The following is a 7733-nucleotide window of genomic DNA, read 5'->3' on the forward strand; positions in this document are numbered from 1 at the left end:
GCACCAAAATATCAATTCGCTGATCCCCATCTGAAGAGACAGCATCGCAGCCCATCTTAATGTCTGTGTGTAGCCTGATTAATGTTGTGTTATGTGGAGGTCCGAGCAGTGCAATCATCTTCAAAACATTTTAATTACAAACTAACTTCAAGAAGCAGCGGCATGATCAGTGCGAGAACTAGCTTGAAAGGTGCTGATACGGAATCGGTATCTCCGATAAACGTCACAACGTGGATCCTAAATGGTAATCATTAAAGTCGTGATCACTGGAGCCATTTTTAAAGACTTAGTTGCGCCAGGGCGAGATTAGCTTTTTTTCCTAGTGTTAATTAGGAGTAATCAATGGACTGATTAAGCATCTTCGTTCTGACAGCGCTGCTTTAAATTGGTTTAAATTGAGGATTACATGAACCCACAATGGGCTTTAGCTGTTTCAATTCCATTTAATCCTTTTATAAAAATGTTATTGTAAATCACATTGTTTAATAGTGCTGCTTTAATCTGCTGCTGCTACAAGTCCCCCTAGATAGGCCTATAAAGCCTGGGGAAATACGTTTCGTAATTAGTGAATAGGAAATGTCAGTTGCCGAATTAATGTACTGCAAATGACGTATTTGTAAAGACCAAAGCGTGCCCCCCGGGGATGCCGTATTTAAAGTGATGCAGTAATCGCTGCAACACCACTGTTTACCCCTGCCAGGCAGTCTTCCCGGGTGACAGCGGAGATATGCTGCACCGAGTCTCTAAACGGGCACGGGTAGGCTTTCTACCAAAGACAAGCAATTTCAGATTTGGAGATTTAGTACCTGGGGACCTCCTCATACCCAGGAAGCGCACCGGCTTCACGCAGCTTGTTATCTGTGCCGTTGTCCACCATCGCTTTCAACACTGTGGCTGGCTCCATGCTGGCTGCAACCTGAGGGTACAGACGGTGGTAACTTGTTGTATATCACACTTGCAATGATTAATCGCTATATACAGATAAGCACTCTTTCTGAATGTATTTACTCGTTTCCCCACCTTCCAACACGATTTTCTTTAAATGAATAACTGTGATATAATGAGGGAATACGTTGAATAATGTATCCCCAGCATGTGTTTAATAGGAAACACTTCGTACTAAAATATTAAAAATCTGAAGATAAATCCCCCTCAATGGTGCAATGAAACACTAAGCAGCAGTACAATCAATTAAACACACTATACTGATGTACACAATAACAATGAGGATTCTTGTGATTATAAGGACTACCAAACTAAAAATATATAATTCAATATCTATATATTTGAAATGTACTATAATAATAGTATATATATATATATATATATATGTGTATATATATATATATATATATATATATATATATATATATATATATATATATATATATTCAATAATAAGTTCGATATTCAGTTACCTCCGTCTCCACCAATTAATTCCTTATTGTTCAGTTTTGTTTTTAAAACACATCAAATAAACTACAAGGCCCATGATTCCAAGCGTTTTGAAAGACTGGCCCCTCACCTCTGCGCACACCTGTGAAAGGAGTGAGTGAGTGAGTGAGTGAGTGTGTGTGTGTGTGTGTAGGGGGTGGTGGTTAATTTCTTCCGCTGTAGACAATGCTCTCGGCGTTTATAACCCCCACACAAAGAAGCACTATCATAAAACAGGTAAAAAGAAAGAGTTTTACTGTTACCTTTGGGAAGTTACTCACACCACGAAATTCTGTTTTGTGCGTGTCTAACAACTATACCAGGCTAGGATTATAGTCCATGTAAACCATTTTTTAATATTTTAAATGTGTACAGTATGTATGATATTCACATGTATCATATACCCGTTAGCTTATACAAAAACATCAAACATCGGCACCGACGATAAGAAATGTTCCGATTGCTTTGTTTAGCATCCTCAATAAATATAATGGGATCACTAAGATCGGGACGCGACGGGCGTGTGCCATATTCAGTCCTCAGAGTACAGGAGGCTGGGATGGGAACGCGTCATACAGGCATGGGACGACCATTGTTTAGCATTAAATAAGTCGAAATGTCCTCCTAAAGACTGATATAAAAAATGTTGATATTATGGCGCATTTTTATTGTTTTTACACAGACTGGAGAATATCTGCTCACACACACTTAAGAGGGCAGCAGGTTCATGGATATAGTAATTACTAAACCGAGTTCAGGGAACGGTTGGAACGTGGTGATATTAAAATTAATAGTGACTGTGGCAATAATAACTATCAATGAGATTTTCTAAAGATGTGTCAGTATTCTTTGCATAAAATATTGATTATGTAGCTAGGGACAGTGTGAATCTCGACACAAATATACACCTATGTATGTGTGGCCTTCTAAATTTAGTTGCATTATACACGGAATTAATGTCATTGTTATAAATGCATCTTCTATATTTAATGATGTTCATTGCAATTTCATTTGAAATGTTTTAATTTCAGAACGGACTAGGAATCGTTACCCTTTCCCAATGTATTTGTTCGTTGGATTGCTATCAGTCTGTAAGTACTAATCGTTTCTCTAAGGTGTATTTCTCTATTTCTTGTATTGTAGTAGTATGAAATTCACATAGCGATTAGGTTTTTGTACTAGCTTTTTTCCCCCCAAAAAAGAAACATTCTTAAGTTTAAGTAAAGCTGAATCTAATATTTATCCTGAATCTGTATTATTAAATCTGTATTATTAAAATAATTATAAAACAAATCCATAAGTCTAACATTATTCGTTTAGAATAATTTGGTATAATGTAAAACATACGTGCATATACCGTCCCTTAAATAGGTTTGTATTGCATTGATTCTTGAACATGCACACACATGATTTAATCGCTGATTACGGTTCTCTTGTGTTCAGGGTGACATGGCGTTTGCCTTGTTGCCTTGTGATGAAGATAGTTTTGTAAGAAACGCTGTTGGTTTATTTTCGGCCACTGGTGTCTGGGAACTGAATACAAGTAATGAATAACAGCCGTGGAGGTTATTGGTTTGGCCCGTGCGTTTACATTTATGTTAGTATCTCACATTTTCCCTTTTTATATTAATCGAGGTGCACGCTGTACTCGTTTAACTTATTTATTTTCATTTTGAACATTAAATAAGAATTTAAAAAATGAGGACAACACGATTTTGTTGTATAAGATCAACGTATATCAATTATGTTTTACTAAAACATTGAAATATGTATTATTATTATTATTATTATTATTATACACACTATCTCTTCAACAGCTTTCTTTCATTGTATTATTCCTGTTTGTTTTACTAATGTTACAAAGCCGGTGTTCTTCGCTGGCACTCCGCATACTCTCCAAGTGTGATTCCTGCGCTGTGGGGCGCACTGTCTGTTTAACATCGGACACACTGGGGAGGGAGGCGGTGTCACGAACCGAATCGGATTCCTGATCCCCCGCCAATCAGCTTCTCAGACCGAAACTGAATTTCGTTAAGTTTATAACACCTGGCCAGAAGCCACTGCCTGAGCGAACAGGACTCTTCCAGATGTGTTTAGGAGTTTGAGACTGAGAGCCTTGTCGGTTTTGTACCCAGTCGAATATATTATTGTTTTTAGCTTGGCGCTGTTCGCTGTGTATGTATATCTTCATTGATAGCTGTCCAAATTGCGCAAATGTGTTTTCTGTTCTTTAACTATCTGTTTATCTGCAAATGTAGCACTTAAATTACTTCCCATTTTGTTCAGATGTTCGTTTTATTGTAATTATGCAAATAGTGTTCAGACGCAAATAATAATAATAATAATACTATATATATATATATATATATATATATATATATATAACAAACCTTATATATATATAAGGTTTGTTACAAAGCCTGATAAATCAGTTCCAGAGTCAGATTCGTTTTTCACAATAGCATAATTGTTATGCTTTTTGTTGTTTATGATTGTTCTCAGTCAATGTTCCGTGTTTCATGAGCTGAAATGAAAAATACATTTCTCATCCACAAGAAAAGCTTTATTGTCTCCGATTTTGTGCACAGATTTGGTTACATCCCTGTTAGTGCGCATTTCTCCTTTGCCAAGATAATCCATCCACCTGACAGGTGTGGCAAATAAGAAGCTGATAAAACAACATGATCACAGGTGCACCTTGTGCTGGGGACAATAAAAGGTCACGCAATGTGCAGTTCTGTCACACAACACAATGCCACAGATGTCTCAAGTTCTGAGGGAATGTGCAATTGGCCTGCTGACTGCAGGAATGTCCACCAGAGCTGTTGCCAGATAAATGAGTGTTCATTTCTCTACCATAAACCGCCAACAACGTCAGTTTAGAGATTTTGGCAGTATGTGCAAAACGCCTCACAACACCACTGTATAACAACACCAGCCCAGGACCTCCATATTCACCTTCTTCACCTGCTGGATCATTTGAGACAGTTGATGAAACTGGGATTACACGACCGAATAATTTCTGCACAAACTGTCATGCATCTCAGGGAAGCTCAACTGGGTGCTAATCATCCTTAACAGGGTCTTGAATGCAGCGCTGGTGGACATCCTGCAGTCAGCAGGCCAGTTTCACTCTCCCTCAAAATTTGAGACTTGAAATCCATAGATTAGGGCATCATTAATTTATTTCAATTGACTGGTTTCCTTGAATGAACTGTAACTCAGTAAAATCTTTGAAATTGTTGCATGTTGCAGTCATATTTTTGTGTTAGGGTTTTGTGTATTATTATTATTATTATTATTATTATTATTATTATTATTATTATTATTATTATTATTAATAATAATTATTTTTATTTTTATTTTTTGTAAGGGATGCAATTATTAAGGAGTGATGGGTCATGCACCACATTCTGCCACTTAATGGATACAAACCGGTAGAATATTGATCGAGTGTGCATTTGAAGGGGGTTATGGTGGTAAATAACATTCTGACTATTTAAATTAAGTTTTATTTACATCACAGTTTGTCCATTCTATTCCGTATTTATTGCTTATTAAATGTTAGGTTTACAAAATCATTATCGGCTGGCGGGTAAGTAGCAGCACTGGCTCAAGAGGTTTGGAAGCCCTTCTTTCCTGGGTGCGTCGGTGCGCAGTTTCCAATACTCTGACCCAGAGCCGCTGCTTAAACTGCTCCTAACGGGTCTGCTGTCGAAACCCTTACATCTGCACCAGGATGGACCCGCAGCTTTCCACAGTAGTGCGTACACGTCTGTCCGGTTTTAGGACTGGGGTGTGTGTAAGAGCTGGGATGCACCCGGTATGGTAATTAGAGTAATAAAACTAATGTGGGTTTGTATAAGATGCATAAGTGTTTTCTCTTGCCTTACGTCACCTTCAAGGCCAAACATCTCCAGTGCGGCAGGTGCATCGTGTTGGCGGGCGGGACCTGGTTTAGATCTGTTTCCAAACCCTGAATTCACCGGATTCACAAGGTAATCGAAACCACTCAGATGCGGAAATAGCTGCTCGCTGGCTACACACATGTTTTTTCACCTAGTAGAAATGCAAAGTCGAAATTCATTGAAATATGAGCAGTACCAAAAATACGTTTGTTCAGTAAGTTTCCCTTCATAGCGTTTAAAAGCTGCACGTATCGCAGTGATAAGAGAAAGGAGTACTTTATTATTTGCAGACATCCTTATCCAGGGCGACTTACAATTTTTACAATAGATCACCTCATTTTTAAATAGAATTACCAATTTATACATTTTTTCTTCCACTGGAGCATGGTACTTGCTCAATGGTACAATTGCTGTGTCCCCCACCTGGGACCCTCCACTCCAGAGCCCTACTCGCTACTGCACGCCCTGTGACATAGTGAAGACCCTTTCTCGATCATCATGATTATTATTGCTACTGCCACTTAAAATAACTGCATTGGGTCATTTACAACCTCCGACATTAATCATATTCGTTTTTGTACAATAAATGCTGTCCTGTTATACGAATGCACGCATTTTTAATACAATAATATAAAATTTGGGTTGAAAATTGACATTTGAATGAAAGGTGATTGCTCTTGGTAATCTAAACAATCCGTAAATAATTATTGATTAAAAACCAAACAAACATTCAGGGCACCAGAAAATACTGAATACATAAAATGAGACAATCTTATATTTTAAATTACGCTAGAGTATTATTGAAGAAGAGCAACGACACACCATAAGAATAGGAATTGTCAAAGCAATCATTTTGTTTTATCAACCAAGAACATCATCTATGGCACGATATTTTACTTTCAACTTCAAATTTGGTCAGAGGTCTCAGGCGTGTTTCTCATTTAATAAAATCACTGTACATTTTAATCATTTTTAGAATACAAATTTGCTACCGATATTGCATTAATATGTTTTACTACACATCATGGGTCAAGTCCTGGGTCGCCTGTTATCCATTTTCTAGACTTCAAGTTTTAGGGGGGCTTCGAAACGGTGTCCAGGATCGGGGGTGGGGGGTGCTGACGGTGTTTTTTCCGGTGTCAGATGGGCGGGGGTTGTTGACAGTGTTTTGTGGAGTTACTTCTTCATTCTTGGATTCTTTTGTTGTATTATTTTTAGTCGGGCTGAGAGAAAATATAGGCCGAAGTACCCCTAAATAGGGTCTAGCGACGCCGCTGTGTGACATTATGCTTTGTTTGATTTTAAACACATTTTCAAAGCAAAACAATAATGCTATGATGGGGTTTTCTTCATGCGCAGCGCGTTTTCTTAACGGGATTGAGCCCTACTTTAGTGAAGCAACAAACCCGTTTTGCATCTTAAAAAGCATCGTGTCTTCATTATCCTGTTATGTTTCACATGGTTTCATGCTCTGCCTATTTACTTACCTGAAAATAAGTTTGCTCTCTTGGGATCTATACCCTTTTAGAAGGTTCATTTTAATTACTCTCTCTGTGTGAAGAAGTGTCTCCTGTCTTCTGTCTTGAATGCCTTGAAGCCCAATTTCCATTTGTGTCCCCGGGTGCGTGTGTCCCTGCTGATCTGGAAAAGCTCCTCTGGTTTGATGTGGTCGATGCCTTTCATGATTTTGAAGACTTGACTCTGAACTGCCTCTAGAGCAGCGATATCTTTCTTGAAGTGTAGAGCCCAGAACTGTCCACAGTATCCAGATGAGCTCTAACTAGTGCATTGTACAGTCTGAACATCACTGCCCTTGTTCTCAATTCTACACTTTTGACAATTTACCTAACATCCTGTTTGCCTTTTTTATTGCTTCCCCACATTGTCTGGATGGAGAAAGTGAGGAGTCCACGTAGACTCCCAGCTCTTTCTCATGCGTTACTTCATCTAGTTCTATTCCTCCCATAGTGTCATTATAGTGGACATTTTTGTTACCTGCATGTAATACCTTCCAAATGCTACATGCCGTCTCTTTATTGGCGAATGCATATAGTACAGGAACGTGTCACTGTGGGACTACACAAATACTTTGAAAACTGAATGACGTTTCTTATCTTTACTCTACCCCCCTACCTGCAGTTCGAACAAATGCACATTCTGCAATGGTCTAACGATATTAACACTTGCAATTTAGCACAGTGCTTCTGTATGATCTGGTGGGCAATGCTGGAGTTGCTCAGGGCTATGGTTCTGCTGCTAGTCTTGACAAAAACTAATTTTCCAGACCGTTGTTCGCTCTTTTGTAAGAAACGGTATAGGCTCTGGGCTTGGGTCCAGAGGGTGGTGTCACCAGGACAGACTGTGGTCTGTTTCGGTCTACTGACGGGTGTT

Source organism: Amia ocellicauda, chromosome 3, assembly GCF_036373705.1.
Source record: "Amia ocellicauda isolate fAmiCal2 chromosome 3, fAmiCal2.hap1, whole genome shotgun sequence".
Classification (NCBI taxonomy): Eukaryota; Metazoa; Chordata; class Actinopteri; order Amiiformes; family Amiidae; genus Amia; species Amia ocellicauda.